An 18,522-nucleotide genomic window follows, 5' to 3' on the forward strand; every position below is an offset into this window, starting at 1 on the left:
CTATCTGTAACTTAAACATGACACTGTCATCCCTACCATGTATCATGGTGAATGGCCGCACAGACCTTGCACTGTTGAGATCTCAGGAGGAAAGGAAGGATGAAAAACATTGTAGGATGAGGTGGAGGGGGGGGCGGGTGGAGGTAAGTTAAGGGCAGAGCCATAGCTCAGTGGTAGAATATCTTCTTTGCATGCTGAAGGTCCCAAGTTCAATCCGCATCAGCTCCAGGTAGGGCTGGGAATTGCATTTTTTAATTTATTTTGTTCATTAAATTTGTATGCTGCTTTTCATCCGCAGATCTCAGGGCAGTTCACAACATAAAAATATGATAAAAAGCACAAAATGCAAAAAAAAAGGCAGCTTCCGTATTTCCAAGTAGGGGGGAACCCAGTGGCATTTTCAGCTGATGTGTGCATTGTGTTGAGGGAATGTATTTCTCTCTTGTGAAAGTAGAACACTGATTTCAAGCCCAGCAGACCAGTGCTTTCAAAAGTTAATTAGAAAACTCTTCTACCGGGGAGGGGAGATAAGCATACAGTGCGGAATTCAGTGTAGCGCCAATACCTCTGCTGGCCAAATGGACAGGGCCGGCCCAAGACATTTCAGCACCTGAGGCGAACAATAAAATGGCGGGGGGCCCCCCTGCCAGCGAAGAAGGGGTGGTGAGTGAAGATGTACATCAGGAACAAGGGGGAATAAAGACCTACATCTTATGGAGAAAAGCCCCATTAAACTAGCAGGTAACCTTGCACTGGCTTCAGGCAGGTAACCTTGCACTGGCTTCAGGCAGAGCCTTGGGTTAATTGAATACAGGTACATTTAGAAACAGATCATCACAGTTTCTCAGTAGACCCTACTATAAGCAATACAGATGATTCCACCCAGTTCATGGACCCACCTATCATTTTGACCTGACTCAAATTGATTGGGATAGCTGAAATACATACAACAACAAAATCAAAGTTTGAGAGTAGCACAGATGTTGTGTTGATCTGTCATGGAACAGCCCTGTATTCAGATCACGTTGCTGGTTGCGAAGGAGCCCCCATTACAGTTCAGTGCCCCCCAAAATGTAGGTCTGCCACTGTCGGCACCCCCAGCACTTTCAACATTCCACCAGCCATGGAGGATGATAGCCTTAAAAAAAACCTCCCACACATATTTTAACTTTTGTAGGTTGTACTGGCACCAGAATGTACTCTCGTTTTGTTTCTTTTGCCAAAATACTTAATCTAAACTGGCCAAGTTAACAAAGATTTTGTCCAGGATACGTATAGCAAAGTCAAGGTTGGAATAAAGGGCCCAATATACTCATTTTATGGAACTAATGCATAAATACAACATACTTGCCAGCAATAAAAACATATAAAGTGATGCAAGAGAATAAGTTTTCTTGTTTCTATTATGAGTAGGACACATAATAACAAGAAATTATGAAGTTTTCTAGCCATGAATGCCAAAAATGCTGGCCATACTTTATTTACACTAGCTAATTTCACAGAAATAAGACTTTAAAAAGAAGAAGAAAAGGCATTTGGGTGGTGAGGGAGAACTGATTGGAACAAATTCAACATCTATCTGCAATGTTTACAGCACAAACTTATAAATGTCTACCAAAATGTAATTCCTGTTGAGTTGTAAGCAGATACAGAATTACAGCCTTAATGATTTACAAAGCAGAAAAGGCAGTGGAAGCAAAAGGTTTTGACTGGAAATAACCCCAAGCACATTCTTACAGCAACGGTTTGTGTCCATCTTCTGGGCCTATGGCACTAAAGGCTTTTAACACTCCTTGGACAGAGCACAAGAAAACAGATTTGGGTTAATCAGTATGCTAAGAATGCCATAGAGCAGAACAGAGCTTCAGTTATAATGGCCTCTGCTGGAGAGCGATTATCTGAGAGCACCTCTCTGTGGAGCATGTGCCAATCGTGCTCTGCAGAGCAGAATGACCACACATGCTAAAAGGCAGCAGGCAAGGCAGGACCTTTGCTGGTTTCTGAGTGTTTAAGACCGACCGGCTCTGTATTAATCAGAAGGCAATGGGGCCTTATCATATGGTTCTGCATAGGGTCTCCATGTATTTTAATCAAATACTTAAAATATCTAGTGAAAGGCAACACCAACAAAGGGATGTACTGAATAACTCAGCAGATCAATAATAAGAGGCCCACATGCTGATCTTAAAAATGTACAATGGGCCAAACATTCAGCATCACACAGGCCAATAATTTTGACCAGCTAGTGTATACTAAGATGCTTGCCACTGTGCATTTGAGGGGAGAAGCTGGCTGTTTTCAGAAGGATGCACAAGGCATGAAATAGTGTTTAGAGATCTGTGTATTTACCCATGAAAATGTAGTGCTATCAGTTAACAGAAGCTGCCCAGTTATTTTCTGCACACCTAGTTTTCTAGGGAATTATCAGAAGCTGGGAGAAAGCAGTTTTGTTGTTGTTGCAGATCCCTTCAGATCATCTCACAGCTTTTATTTAGAAATCATTAGCATATCTTTATACCGAACTCTTTGTTTTGCCTTTTTCACTCTCCGCCTCCTAAAATTGCTTAAAAACCTTTGTGCTTCTTTGTATTATGTGACTTTGAGATAAATTAATTGCACAACCAGGAAAACAGTTGAGACATATAAATATAGGATATTTAAGGAGGAGAGGGGGTTAAGCACCCCTATGAGCATGCAGATTCAGGAACGCCTCAAGTAGAGAGGCAGAAGGGATCAAAAAGCACCAACGCCAAAGTGTATGTAAGACAAGGAGTCTGTTTAATGAAGCAGGAACAGTCACTCTAGGCTCCAAGCAGAGGTCTAGGTTCAGTAGGTTCAGTAACATATTTTGCTATATAAGCCAACCATCTTGTGGATGGATAAATTTTATAATGTAATCAGTATTCAGCAGCAGCCGCAAGAGCTTCATGGGACACTTCCGGACTGTTGTTTTTTTCAGGTGAGATTCAACTACGTAATGGCAAATTCAGGTTGTGTGGTTAAAGCTGATTTCTAGCTCTTGGGCAACCTACCCAAAGAACCAGGTTCTTTAGGATAAGGAATACATTGGTTTGATGCAATGTCAAATAATAATAATAATAATAATAATGATGATGATGATGATGATGATGATAATAATAATAATAATAATAATAATAATAATAATAATAATAATAATAATAAAATTTTATTTATACCCCGACCTCCCCAGCCAAGGCCGGGCTCAAATCTGGATGAATGCTCAATAGAAAGGTTGTCTGGAAGCACCCACAGTTCTGATTCATATGGATAATAAGATTACTGATGGGAGCAGGGAGAGAGATCTGGTAAAAATTGCATTGATTTCCCCCCATGCCCATCATTGTAACAAAGGGTCTCTAGAGGACACGCCTGTTTTGCTCTGTATTTTCTCTGTGGATGTCATGACTTGAAAGCTCTACTTCTCCTTGTGAGAGCGAATTCTGTAGAATTTAACATGCACTCTGGGAAGAAGTCAGGTTTTTGGGGGGAGTTGTTTGTTTTTTGTCTGTTCTGATTCTTCCGACATTTAGATTCATTCCATGTTCATGAATTCTAGTATTATGAGACAAGGACAAAACCTTTACTCCATGCTTTCTCCACGCTGTGTATAATTTGATATACTTCTATCATGTTGCCTTTTTCTCCAAACTTAAAAGCCTCAAATGCTACAATGATTCCTTATAGGGAAGTTGCTGCATCCCTTCATCAGATCTTGATTGTGACTTTCCTGAACTTTTTCCAACTTTACAATATCCTTTTTGCAGCGAGATGACCAGAACCGACCACAGTACTCCAAGTGTGGTCACACCACAGCTTCATATAGCAGCATTATTATTTTGGCAGTTTTATTTTCAGTTCATTTCCTAATGATCCGTAGCATGGAATTTGCCTTTTTTACAGCAGCCACACACTGGGTCAACACTATCATCAAACCTTTCACTATGCCCCCAAGTTCTCTCTCCTGGTGAGCTGCTATGAGTGAATATGTGAAATGAATATTTTTAATGCCCTGACATGCATCACTTTACCCTTGTTTACACTGAATTGCATTTGCCATTTTTTTACCGGTTCACTCAGTTGGGAGAGGTCCTTTAAGATAAGAGCTCTTTGCAATCTTGTTTTGCTTTGTTTGGCTGACTCATTGCTCACCCCTAACACTAGATGATTTATGAGCAAGTTAAAAAGCACAGATCCGAATAACTCTCCACATTCTACAACTCTCCACTGGGAGAACTGCCCATTTAGTCCTACTCTCTGCTTCCTGTTCCTTGACACATTCCTGATCCCAAGAAGACCTTTCCTCTTATTCCATGACTGTCAAACTTACTCAGGTAAGCTTGGTATTTTGTTGAAGGCTTTTGATGATGTCATGTGTGGAGCAGGTAAGGGCGAGTCTTGAAAGGAACAACTGAGAATTGAAAGTCAACTCCTAATTGTTCCTTTGCATGCTCCCACTGCACAAGGACAGATGGGTTGTGGGAACACACTTTATTCTATGAAGGGGAAGCAGCTTCTATTCAATACAAACCGCTTCTTCCTCTCAAAGCTGCTCCTTGAACCTCTGAAAAACAGAGGTTCAAAGAGCAGCACGAGGCTGCTTGTAAAAGGGCTTTCAAAGACCCTGTGCTGCACTTTGAAGTCCTGGCAATTGGAGCTTCAAAGCACAGCTTTGCTGGGTGCCATAGTGATGCCCAGTGATTGACAGGTTCATGGGCTTGTCCACCTTTCAAATTTGACCCAGCAGGGTGGGAAATAAAGATCCGGCCCTGCAACCAGAAAAGGCTCCCCACCCCTGCTCTATACCCTCATCCACATTTTTTATTAAAAAAAACCACAACAACCTTGAATAGCACAGGGCCTAGGACAAAACCTCCACCCTCTTAGGCTAGGCATGCATAGAATTGCACTGCAAGTCTGCTTTTGGAGCCAGTCACAGGACAAGTATTTTATTTAGAGAAGTACAGAATATTGCTGGTGGTTTTCTGGAGCTTTATGCACCTTGATAATAAACATTATGGGAATTAGATAAAGGGTTTGGTATGAGAGTGGTTATTAAAAACAATAAAGACTGGGGAGAGGGGTGTTCCCTAGAAACAGGCAAATGCTCATTTGAAAGTCTTAGAGTTATTGGAACTATTTGTTTGGATTTTAAAACAGTAGCAGAACATGGAATCCGCCTTTCATAGTCCTGCCTGAAACCCTGGAGAGCTGTTGCCAGTCAGTATAGAGAAGCTAGATGGTAACATGGACTGATTCTGCACAAGGTGGCACCCATGTTCCTAATGTCACAGGCGCACGGCTCTTGCAAGTAAGTATTACCCAGATGGAAACCAATTGCTTTCATTCTATTGACAGAAAGACAATTTTCCTTCCCATTAACTTCCCAAAAAACCTAACAGTACTTTGAATATCGTAAGCGACTTGAGTGAACAAACAGTACTAGGAATTGTGGAACACACAATATTCTAATTTTCAATAGCCTGGGTGCTTATGCCTGGAAACAAAAACAAACTCGTTGATAATGGTTCTTTCAGTACAGCTGGCGAAGTGCAAAACAAAAACGGAACCTCATCTTAATAATTTGGCTAATATCACTAATCTTTTCAGGGGCTGGGATTGTGTCCCTTCAGCACCAGTCTGGCTTGGACTACAGCTTCCAAAGGGTTTGAAGTTCCTCATCTGAATCACCTTAGCCTTGTCTTGTTTGCTCCTCCACAACCAACAGACTCTCCTGTTACTTCATCCTCCCTGGTTTTCTAGTCTTGTCCCTCTAGTCCACAAGTGAGGAGCCTTTCCTCAGCCCATGCAACCTTCTCTAGGGGCTGTGTGCTAGCAGTGATTGGGGACAGATGCAGACATGGGGGGGCTGCCAACCTAAACATTTTGATTGGCTAAGCAAATGAGATTGGCATAAGCATCTAGGATGCTGCGCAGCCGGTGAAAAATGTATTAATAATGACTGTCAGTGCTAGGAGGAAGACTGGACTATGTATGGCCTTGGAGATTTTGAGGGGCTCAGAATCGTAGGAGGATGTTGCGCCATGTTTTGCCCAACAGATGAACCTCCACTGCCCTGAGGATAAAAATTAAACCTGAAGGGAAGCTTCTTTCGGGGAAGCATTTGCCGGTATGTTGTTGTGCATGGCTTATTATAGCATTATTATTATAATCACAATTCCTCTAAAACCAAGCCCCAGTGGGGGAACAAAAAAACAAAACTGAAGGGTAATGGAAGTTCTGCATCCTCTGCAGAGAACAGGGCGAGGCTTCCTTGTATTAATAGGTTAATAAGGTCCATTATAATCAAGTTTCTCAAACAAACCAGAGAGATGATGTAATGGATGTTGGCCCCTGCATTTAGGTCATAGATTTCCTATAGTGTATAACTTCCGCAAAGAGCAAAACATTAGCTTAATTGTCTGCAGAGTATAACATTCCGGTGGCTCACTTGGGACCTCATTGCCAGTGTGCTGCTAACACATATGTTGCTCCAAGGACTAACAACCCAAATGTTTACACAATGCCTGGCAAGCTGACATATTTCTGTAGGGCAGTCAGCTAAAACTGCTCCATTTAACCAGAGGGAATAGGTTAAACTTCCAACAGTGTGTATGTTGCGGGGAGTACATTTTGTATGGAAAGCTGGTTTACATTTATATTTAAGTAATCACCTCCATATAGGGGCAAGTTACTGGTCAGTCTCAGGAGTGCTTCCTCCTAGAATTTCTAGAGGACAGTTGCTTACAGTTCCTGAGAAGAGGCTCCGGAGCATGAGACAGATTATCTTTCCCTGCCCTTCCCCCAGAGAGTTGGAAGCAATTTAAAGGAGAGATTGGTGCTTGTGAAGTGTACCCTCAATTCCATATTCGCCTTGGATAAGTGGGGCCATTAGAAAAGTGTTTGCGCATGTGTGTACACCAAGGGAAGCAGTGTACCTCTCAGACAACGCTCTTTGAAAATGCTGTTTTGTCTCCAGCCTGTGTGCTTCTGCTGTATGGATTCAGTGCACAAATGACACAACTAGTGCAGCTGTAGATAGATAGGTAGATAGGTAGATAGATAGATAGATAGATAGATAGATAGATAGATAGATAGATAGATAGATGATAGATAGATAGATGATAGATAGATAGATAGATAGATAGATAGATAGATAGATAGATGATAGATAGATAGATAGATAGATAGATAGATAGATGATAGATGATAGATAGATAGATAGATAGATAGATAGATAGATAGATAGATGATAGATAGATAGATAGATGATAGATAGATAGATAGATAGATAGATAGATGATAGATAGATAGATAGATAGATAGATAGATAGATAGATGATAGATAGATAGATAGATAGATAGATAGATGATTAGATAGGTAGATAGATGATAGATAGATAGATATTCTCCACAAAGAATCCAGAGTTTAGGCCGATCAGCATTCCAGGGGCCACAGGCAGCCCCCAGCCTCAATTTTAAGTAGTCTGCCCCCCATTTCACCTTTGCTTCATATTTTTCAGAGTTATTTTAAATGCATTTCCCCTCTTCCAATAGTTTCAGAACAATTGGAAGGGGCATTATTTGATTTGACAGAAATAAATTGATGGTTTAAAAACTTCTTTCTTTCTTTTTTGGCTTAGGGAAAAGAAAATCACCTCCCCTCCCCCTTCCACAGCTGTCTGAGAATAAATTGGTAGGCTTCTGCCATGTGCGTGTGTCGCACACTAAAGTAAAAAAAGGAATTACTTGTCACTTGCTTTCCAGAACAGTAGCTAGCTGTATTAGCCTGTTGCAAATTAATGATCATTATCATATTCCTTCTCTGCATCTAAGACTAGCCCCAGCAAACCAAGCGGTGCTAACTTCTGAGTAGACCTGTGTAGGATGGGGAATTCAATCCTAACTCAAAGCAGGGCGATCTTTATTCCAGATTAGTTAATCCAGAACACTTTTGTCTGTGCAGCTGCTGGCAAGTGGCCCCAGAAAGAGAGCATGTGGCCCTTTCAGGATGAAGAGATTGTTCACACCTGGATTAGACCTTCTGAACCAGCTCTATGCTTCATTCAGCTCTGCCTCTACCATGCTGATTTATCTAGACGCCAGCGCTCATTTTCTGATGTTGATTTCTATAATGTATCCACATGTTAATTTAACTACTGCTTTACACTGAGTTTGGGCTAAAAAAGGAGAAATAGCCATAATTCCCAAGAAAGAAAAGAAGAAGAAGAATTGATCAGAAGAAGAATCTATTTGAAAAGAGAACATTGTCACTCTAATCTCATGATTATTGGGACAGCTGAGTTCCTTTCCTCCCCAGCCCCTCATGGAAAACTTCAGAAGACTGATCTCTGGGCAAAACATTGGCATACTTATCTCATGTACAGAGTCCTAGCAAGTGCAAAGAAACAAACCATCTGCCTATGCAGTTCCATCAATTCTATGTCACAAAAAAGCAACAACCCATTAACTATCCTTTGGATGATGTGTTGAGGAAATAAGCTGCTAGAATTTAAATGCAAGACCAGTTCAGTGCGAGTGCAGGAGGATCTTAACTCAAAATTAGATAATCTACAGTACCTGTTCTGTCCTCACCCCCTATGTATATACCAGTGACCGGTGTGTCTCAAATCTGCATCTACAATGGAAGTCTATCAACAAATGGACTGGCTGAATACCCTTTCCTTCCCCCACCTTCAGGACTGAACATAGCAATGTTGCTAGTAAAAGCTGACAGGGCATGTATGTGTGGATTTCCTTCCAATTAACTATGCTTATGACGGCAGCCTGACTTTGAAAGGTTGAAAATCGTACTATGTGGGGGATAGAATTATTACGGCTTACTAAAATAATGATTCTTGCATAGGGATGAGCAACGAGGTCAGCTGTGGTTTCTCTCAGTTTCCCATTTTTTCTATCTTAAATTCAATTTTCCACATTAGTTTGTGATTTTCTTATATTAAAAAAGAGTCCTCATGAAAATTCACCAGCATATTAGGGCACATGTAGTATGCAATTTTCCTAAACAGAAACATTTTTGCAAAGCTTTCCCCCCTATTAAAGTGAATTTTGGCACATTGTTTTCCCGAAGTATGCATTTATGTGCACACTTTAGTATATGGACATTTTGCACACATTAATCGGCTGGAGAACCACATTGCAAAATTTAGAGAAGTGTAATGGTTGTGTTTTGATTTGCATATTGTTTTGAAAAGGGCAAATTGAAAAGGGTAGGTTCACTTTTTAATGTGAACTGAAGGGGATTCTCCCACTGCCATTCCTCAGTCTTGCATACCAAGGAAGGAGCTGTATTAAGTTGTAATCATTCAACTTGTTTTTATTATTGCTTGTAAGCCGCTCTGAGCCCGGCCTTGGCTGGGGAGGGCGGGGTATAAATAAAAATTATTATTATTATTATTATTATTATTATTATTATTATTATTATTATCATCATCTAAGTGAAGAGTTGTTATGTAGTTGTATTTTTAAATGGAAAAGGCCATCTTCTAAAATCAAGAAAAGATGTTCATGCCACTATTTTCCTCACTATAGAAAAGAAGGACTCCCTCATATAGTAATAGAATTTCAAATTTGGGAGGGTTTTGAAAGTCATCTAGTCCAACTCTCTGCTCAGCATAGGATCTACTGTGCAGGATGCAACCACACCATGCCCAAGTGCTGCCCAGTATCTGCTTCAATACCTCCAGCAAAGGTATTTAAGGTATATAATGTAAAACACACACATATTTTCATCTGACAAATGAGAAACATGGAGAGGGTGAATAGGGAGGGAAATGCACTAAGACTTACACTGTAGCACCATGAAGATCGGTTCCCATTACTACCTCTGGCAAAACATATATTTTGGGTCTCCATATTACAACGTCATGTGGGTCATGTGAGCACTCCATCATGGGCTCAAATCTCAAATGGATGTACCATCACCCAGCATTAGAGCTAGCCCAAAGCACTCAGTAATCCGAGGATGCAAAAAAGGTGAACACACAGCTGAGCTGCAGGCCCTGCCTTAGAGGACAATATCAGACCAAAGTCTATATCTAGTGTTCCCCCCCCCCCAAAAAAAGCTGGCTAGATGCCACAGGGCACTCACAAGTAGATTATGCAGGTGGTGGCCTTCCTCTGTGACATGCAAAGAGACAGTATTATGTAGTGGTTAGATAAATCCTGGCCCTTTCTTATCCATCAGCAGCTCTGTGTGAAGATCTGCTTCAAGTTGATCAAAGTAGATGAAAGGTAGACTTGTCTTCCTTACAAATATGTAAAAACAAGGAGGTCATCCATGCCTTTTGCAATAACGCTTGCAATTTTTGAGTTCCAGTTGCAGTCAGCGTTGGCGTTTGCTAGGGAGTCCTGTTTGTGGGCTTCTCACAAGACTCTGGTTTGGCCACCAGGAGAAGAGAATGTTGGACCAGGTGGGCCTTTGGCCTGACCCAGCAGGGCTCTTTCTGTGTTCTTGTGTTTGTCTTGGATGTACCATCGGACAGCTTTATTGGGTGTCCCCGAGTACAAGAATCAGTGTCATTCTCTCTGCTTTCCCCACACTCTTCATGATTTTCAATGGCCGTTTGATCTTAAGAATATGACACCATGTTGCAGAATCTCTTGAGCAGAAGCAATGTGCATTCTGGGTACTGACGCAAAATATCACGACACTGTGGCCATGCCTCTTAGATCTGATTGTTTCCTTTGGGGGTTGGTGGAAACATATAACGAAGGGGGCCATTTGAATAAAATGCATCTGAGTTTAAATAGCAATGCGTTGTCTTGCTTTCTATAAACAGCTCTCAGTGGGAACCAAGGGATTAGGCCCCTTAATATGAAGCACTCAGGACTTCCTGGATTAGCCCATTCCATTAACAGTCTTGGCCGTTCTGCCTTTGGCTGACTGAAGGTCTTTTGAAAACAGAAACCACCAGTAATTTTTTTTCCACGGGGCTGGTGCCAAGGCCAATTGGTCTAAAATTTCTCCTCGCCCTGTACCACCCCTAAACATTTACATTTTCCTTGGCTCTGTTATTTTGCACGCCTCCTTTATAAAGGGAAGAAAAATACCAGTTTCGGAAACAAGAGCTCACAGTAGTGTTAAAATCCAGCTGGGTGACCCGCTCTGAGCACATTCTGCTGATGCAGGCATGCTAATAACAGAGTTTTGCAAGGCAGCTGTGCCCTCTCCTGCCTCTTTGTGTCAGCTCCACAGCCACCAGCTTGCAGATTAGAGGAGCTAGGCAGAGTCCCATTTTCAACACATTTCGCATGAGAAGATTTCTACCTCTCTCAAAATATATTTGCCGGCTAAGAACAGAAGATGCTAACGTGTTCTTGGATCTCCCAGTCACAAAAGTTGTGGTCTGAGTAGCATATCTATAATACCGTATTTTGCCATGCTCATTAAAAAAAATGATTGACTCAGCAGGGTCTTCACTAAGGTCAGGAAGAATTAATTGAGAACTACAAGTGGTTTATGTAGTACAGCTACGTTCAAGTGACTCAGTTAACACTTGGATCTAGAATCCCGGGGTTTGCATCACAGAATGCCCATTTATCTCAAGTATGTACCCCATTCACTTCACTAAACAGAGCGCCTACCACCACAGATCTATTTATGATAGCAGGGCTGCCCCCTCCCTGAGGAAGGGAAGCAATGAAAAAGCCCTGGTGGGTAAGAGTGCATGAAATGCACAACTGAGCCCCTATATCTGAAACAGATGCTGAATCCAGGTAATTGCCTCCAACAACACAGCGAGACCCAAAAGAATTGGCATTATGAGCTGTGGAGCAGCTTTTAGGAAATTCCTGGCTTTGGATACAGAAGAGTCAGGGCCACCCTACCATTAGGCAGAAGACTTGGGCAGCTGGTTTTGGGTGTCATGAAAGGGTAGCCATTTGTTAAGTTGTTTCATTTACAGTGGTAGCTCGGGTTACATACGCTTCAGGTTACATACGCTTCAGGTTACAGACTCTGCTAACCCAGAAATAGTACCTCAGGTTAAGAACTTTGCTTCAGGATGAGAACAGAAATTGTGCTCCGGTGGCACAGCAGCAGCAGGAGGCCCCATTAGCTAAACTGGTGCTTCAGGTTAAGAACAGTTTCAAGTTAAGTATGGACCTCCGGAAAGAATTAAGTACTTAACCTGAGGTACCACTGTATTGTTGTGGTTTTTTTTATGTCACGGAGAGGAAGAGGCATGTGTGGGATTGTCTACCTCAGAAGACAAAACAACTTGGCTGGCATTGGGTACTACGGACTCTGACAGGAGGGCGAAGGGCATCTGCTGATGCACCTCAGGCAGCAAAATGTCTTGAGCTGGCCTCGTAGGGAACCATGCTTTTGGTCCTTCATTCACAAAAACTACTGGATGGCTGAAAGCAAGTCATCATCTCTCATCCAACCATATTATGCATGGCTATGTTGGTGATAAATCGGGGTGATCTGCATATATTTCACTGAGGTTTGCCACCAAGTGCACATTCCACAGGGAGATTTAGTGCATCACAGTTGCTCAACAAGTTTACGCATATTTCCCCTCCAATATTTATTGAGCTTTTCACCATAGATGGTCAAAAAGCAGTTTACAATACGGTCTTTTTTTTTTAAAGTACAGGTGAAATGTAAGTTCTATAAATAGGCCTAGTACAGCTTACTTAAAATATGGGATGTGTGCTTTCAAACATCTGTTCATCAATTTAATATTTTACCTACAGGTGATAGATGAAGTGGCTCCTGGGAGGGAGGGAAGGTAGATTATATGTACATCATGTCTATAGTTGTATCTGCAGATATCTATAGTAATCTGCCTAGAGCAGGGAACAAATCTAAATGAATAAAAAAGCAGATCTATTAAGCAGTATCTTTAGTTTGTAAAAAATGAGCACGAAATACAAAAGTTCAGAAGAAAATATCACTCCTAAAGGCCCTGGTAATGCCAACTCATCACTCTGTGTCTGAAGACCCTAACTCAGGTGGGGCTTGCAAGGAAAAGTCTTGCCAGTCATTGCCTGCTCCTGTATTCACTTTTCTGAGACTCAGGGCAAATGGATAGACAGATAATTACAAATATTGACTGGCAGAAAGGTGAACATCTAGATAACAGCACCTGAGGGGGGTTTAAATGGTCCCAAAATTGTTACAGGTTGCCTGAAGGCAACACACGAGGACAAAATGCACAATCAAAAGGAACTATTTTTATCCAAAGGCAATTTTTATTTCCTGCTATTACGCTCAAAAGCGGAGTATTTTGTTTTATTGTCTGCATCAAAGTAAGGCCCAAAGGGTGCCGGGAGATTGATGCTCCTTTGTATCAGACAGACTCTACACAAATACAAAAACATTATATCTTAATGGTTTGTCTTTTTTATTGTATTCTTAACATAAATTACCTGCAATCTCAAGGATCCTGGAAAAAAAACAACACATGAGGTTGTTTGTCCATGTTGCTCTTCAAGAAGGTAAAAGGTTCTGTACAAATGAAAGAAAAATGTTCTCTCTGCTTATATGTCCAGTTTCCATGACAGATGGTAGATTTTGTCAACTTCTTGTGTTTTCTGATTGTTTACAGGTTCAGCAGCATCCAAGTGACCTCCAAGCTATCATACTGTGCTTTGTGTCTTCAACCTAATCATGTTCAGAATTCAACCATCTACAAAGTTGTACATCAAACAATGACTTGGACTATCTAGTACATATCATATGTAAGTTCACCGAACCACTGCATCTAGTTGACCTTATTTATTTATATGCACACCCCTATATTACTGCACTGTAAAGGTCTTTATATTGAAGGTCTTCAGATTAATGACCTGCCACATTTCCTTTCTTTCCTTACAGTAACCCACTGGGTTTTATCATTTCACATCAATTGCTTAATGAAGGACTGTATACAATTGAATAGTTTTGTGGAACCAGAAGAGCCACTGATAAGAACAGAATTATTAACCTAGATAAGTTTAATGATTTTCATAATTATTTTCTCTTTAATTGTCCCCTTTTATGAAATCTAACTAGTCAGATGGAATTTAATCATACAGCAAAAACTGCTGTTAATAATTCTATCTTTAATAATGATACAAATCTATATGACTCAGTCTTCTCAGGGTGCTTGTGAAATGAATATCTGCAATACAGTGGTACCTCGGGTTACAAACACTTCTGGTTACAAATGCTTCAGGTTACAGACTCTGCTAACCCAGAAATAGTACCTTAGGTTAAGAACTTTACCTCAGAATGAGAACAGAAATCGCGTGGCGGCAGCAGGAGGCCCCATTAGCTAAAGTGGTACCTCAGGTTAAGAAGTTTCAGGTTAAGAACGGACCTCCAGAACGAATTAAGTTCTTAACCTGAGGTACCACCGTACTCTTTTCTTTCTCACAAGCAAAAGAGAAAAATTAATTATGGGGCTAGCTAGTCTGTCTCCCCCACCTGCAGGCCTTAAAAAAGATAAAATCCATCTGGGCCTGGGGATTTATTTTGTTTCATTGGCTATCTTTTTTGTTTGTTTGCTTCATTTTATTTTTAAGTATTTATATCCCACTCTGCATTTAATGTCTTCAATCCTAGAGCAGGAAACAGAGGCAGGAGGCAGAACCAGAAGATCCCAGCCAGCAGCAACTATCAAGAGTGTCCTTCCCACAGAGCCAATGATTTGGTGTCCCCAAAAGCTGTGATTTCTTTGAAGCATTCTGAATCCAACTTCAACAGGACAGTTGCTTGGCAAACTCTGAAATTCGATGCAGTGTGAGGATGTGGAAATTGCATGTTCAAAACAAACTTTCTTTCAGAAATGTATTTATCAAATTTACCTTAAAGGTATTATAAGAAAGGAAGGAAGGAACTGTTCCTTTTCTTTCACTATTTGAATGTATAAAAACAAAAAATTCAAGGGCCATTACAGCTTTTACATTCAATTGAAAGCTGTATAATGAAGACTTGTTCTTTTTGTGTGAAAGTTACCTTAGGAATTGATGCATCTTTAAACTAGGAACTGTATTGGAGAGGATGGGGTGGTTGGGTTTGCTTTTGAAGCCCATAGGCATTCTTCTGGATTCTCCATACAAACTGAACTATGAAAAATGTCTAGGAGTAACCACATGCAGAAAACCCTGCATAACTAGATGAATAGATATACATATCAATTGTGCTTTATGGTAAGTGTCTTATGCAAGTTAACGTTTTGTATGCATAATATCCTCTTTGAAAACTGAGACCTCTAAACTAAGTGCCACCTCTCCCATTGAATAATTCTGTAAGGCAGAAATGGAACCCACAAAAGCAGAAAATTCATGTACAAGTCCCTGAAGACATTTCAGCATCTTCTAAAGTGGTCACGTACAATATAGTCAGCCAAAGGAGTCAGGGAAGGGGGCAATACATTCGACATTTCTTTGCACTGATTTCTCATTTAGCCTTGGTGGGTTAGGGCAGCTACTTTGTACGGCTTACAAGACATATTTCTTCCAGATGGCTCTTGGTTGAACTCTTTCTGTTGCTGCTAAATTTGATTATTAGGGTCTGCTGACATTTTTGTTTTCTTTGTATTTCATATTATTGATTGTAAATGGCTTTGAAGAGCTAGGGAAGATGGTATCTACACACTTTAATAAAATAAATAAATAAAAGAATGCACCTTCCCTCCCACCAATGCATTTGCAAAACCTTATTTTCACACAAAAACCTGTGCGCTAGCTCCAGAAATTAGGAACCTAGGAAGCTGCCTTATCCTGACCATGGAGCCATTCAGCTCAGTATTGTCTACACTGACCAGAGCAGTGGCTCTCTGAGGTTTCAGATAGAGTCTTTCCCAACCCTAGAGATGCCAGGGATTGAATCTGATACCTTCTGCATGCAAAGCAGTTGCTCTGCTACTGAGCGATGGTCCTGTGGTTGCTTCCAATGCTGTTCTGAGTAACATTCTCAGCTGAGAGGTCACATGTGAGGAAACAATGATCTTTTGCTTCTCACAGTAGAATCAACCAATCTGGGTGATGCATCCATGGAAGAAGCTACATTGTTGGCTTCACTCATGTGATGACACAGGTTCAAAATGTACGGAGAGTGCATGGGATGGGATAAAAACACACTGCTTCCCTAAGTTTCTGAGAACAAGAGATCTTAAGGCTGGGGTGCATTCCGGATGTTGTTGAATTCCAACTCCCATCAACACCAGCCAGTTTGGCCAATGATCAGGGATGATGGGAGTTGTAGTCCAGCAAAACCTGTAGGGCCATAGCACAGGTTCCCCTTAAGGGCTGGCTTGCATGTTGACAACCCACTGACCATCACATGTGCGAATTATTTATCACAGGTTAATCACTACAGACTGAACCTTTTTATCATGTCTTAATTCAGAAGCAAGGCTTTCTAGCAGTCAGAAATCAAGTGTAATTAAGTTTCACGCAGTACATGAATGCATGAACCAAACCAAAGAGTAAAGCATCATTGCAATCATATACACCTCATATACACAAACTGTTATTTACTCATTGTAGATATGAACTCATTACGTTCATGTGCGCATGGTGGGTTTCCGATAAGAACATCCTGTTGAAAATATGACCTTTCCTGGCACTTCTGTGTGGATATTTCACACACAAACACACACCCTTTCCTCCAGCATTGTAATTTCTCTGCCACCCCACAAAGCTTCTTTTGCTACATCTGTGACTCTCGGGCCCAACACTGACCTTTCACTGTACATCCCTTGGCTGACTTTGATTTAGAGTAACCTTCTGACGGCTTTCCTTTCCCCCTGCTAGGAAAGGAGTACTACAGAGCAGCGGAAGATGTGGTGGCCTGAGAAATGACTTGCACCATCACTTCTGTTGCAGAGAAGTACCTGGTTCAGGAAGAAATCCTTCTAGCAAGCTGTCCACAAAGAGATCAGCATTTATTTTCCTTTCAGTTCTTACTCCATATAAGGGATTTCCATTTTTACTTGCTAACTTTTTGGGATGGCATGGCAATGATTAGACTAGGAGAGTGACTGTTTTCCTGGACTCTGGACAAGTTTGCAGATCAATAATGTATCTGTGAAAGGTCACATCCAGAATTGCTCGTTTGTCTCATGGGTGATCAGTGGCTTGGCTAAACTTATACGATACCATTTCCATAAAAGTGGGTAGCAGCAATTTGAAGGAGACAGCAGAGGGCATTGATCATCTTGCAACTTGGGTAACTGAGTCAATATTATTTATATACTTACTTACTTACTATGTTTCTATATCACCTTTCTGCCAAAGCACTCAATGTGCTTCAAAGCTATGGCTTGCAATCTAGAATGCACAACACAAAAGGGAAGATAGGAAGGGCAGAAGAAAATAATACACTCTCCGGGGCATTCTGGGACAATACATGGCGGAAGCCAAGAGCGGATGCCGAAATCAGCTCTAAAACTCCTGCAATGGCTAAGAAAGCTAATCCACTCCACAAAGAAGCATTGAATGGATAGGAATTGGTATGATTCTGAGTCATGAACAATAAACCTATTTGTATCCATTCATCACATAGCATAGTGCCTGCCAAATTTCAGGGAGATTGAATATAGGACACCATATGAGAATGGCAGACATCTAATAAGCATCATGTTATTTTCAATTACAGCTGAACCTGAGTTTTGCCACCTATAGCATGGGAGTTTTGCACCCAAATATAAAGAAATTTGCAGCTTTTATAGCATGGTCAGGGAACCTCTGGTCTGCTGTCCGAATGCAGCCCTCCAGGACTCTTTGTCTGACCCTTGTGGCTTTCTCGGGATCACACATGCACCCCAACCACCCCGTTACTGGCCCAGCTCTCTCCCCCTTGTTTTAGAAATTAACTACTGAATGAAGGACAAGATGTGCATGAGGGACAAAAGGCACCCTCGGCTGACATGATGCAAGTATCCTGGCCAGCCTCCCTCCTTCTGCTGAGGGCAGCGCTCTGGGTCAGTACCTGCCAGCTGTTCCCAAAGGCGTTAAGGCTTTGGGTCCATGTTCCATCAGGTTTGTGTGCTCATTGTTTTGCTGCCCATTGTAATTCCTGCAGAGACCGCCCCCATGGTTCTGATACATGCTGGGCAAGATGATCTCTGGGCAGGGCTGAGAGAAAGAGGGATGAATGCAGCCCTTCCATGGGGGCAGCCCTGGACCAAATGGAGCAAGGACCATCTTTGGGCCTTCCACAGCTTCAGATTTTGACAGCCTTGATGGGTCGGTGTTGTTGGCTTTCTTTATTGCAACTGCTGCCCATTCTACAACTTTGATGCACCATGTATTTATTTATTTGATACCTGCATTGCAGGGGGTTCCCTTCCAACTCTAAAATTCTATAATTCCCCTAGAATTGCTTTCCCTGCCCCACCCCCCAACCAGATCTGCTTGGAAGGCTTAGGGGGAAACCCACAACAGATTTAGCAGGTGCATGGAGCACATGCAGGCAGAGGAGAGGGAGAGGAAGTTCCATTGCATGCCAAAAATGCCTGTAAAACTGTTTAGTTGGTTACAGTCCAT

This window comes from Podarcis gaigeae (assembly GCF_964106915.1).
Source record: "Podarcis gaigeae genome assembly, chromosome: 3".
NCBI classification, from domain to species: domain Eukaryota; kingdom Metazoa; phylum Chordata; class Lepidosauria; order Squamata; family Lacertidae; genus Podarcis; species Podarcis gaigeae.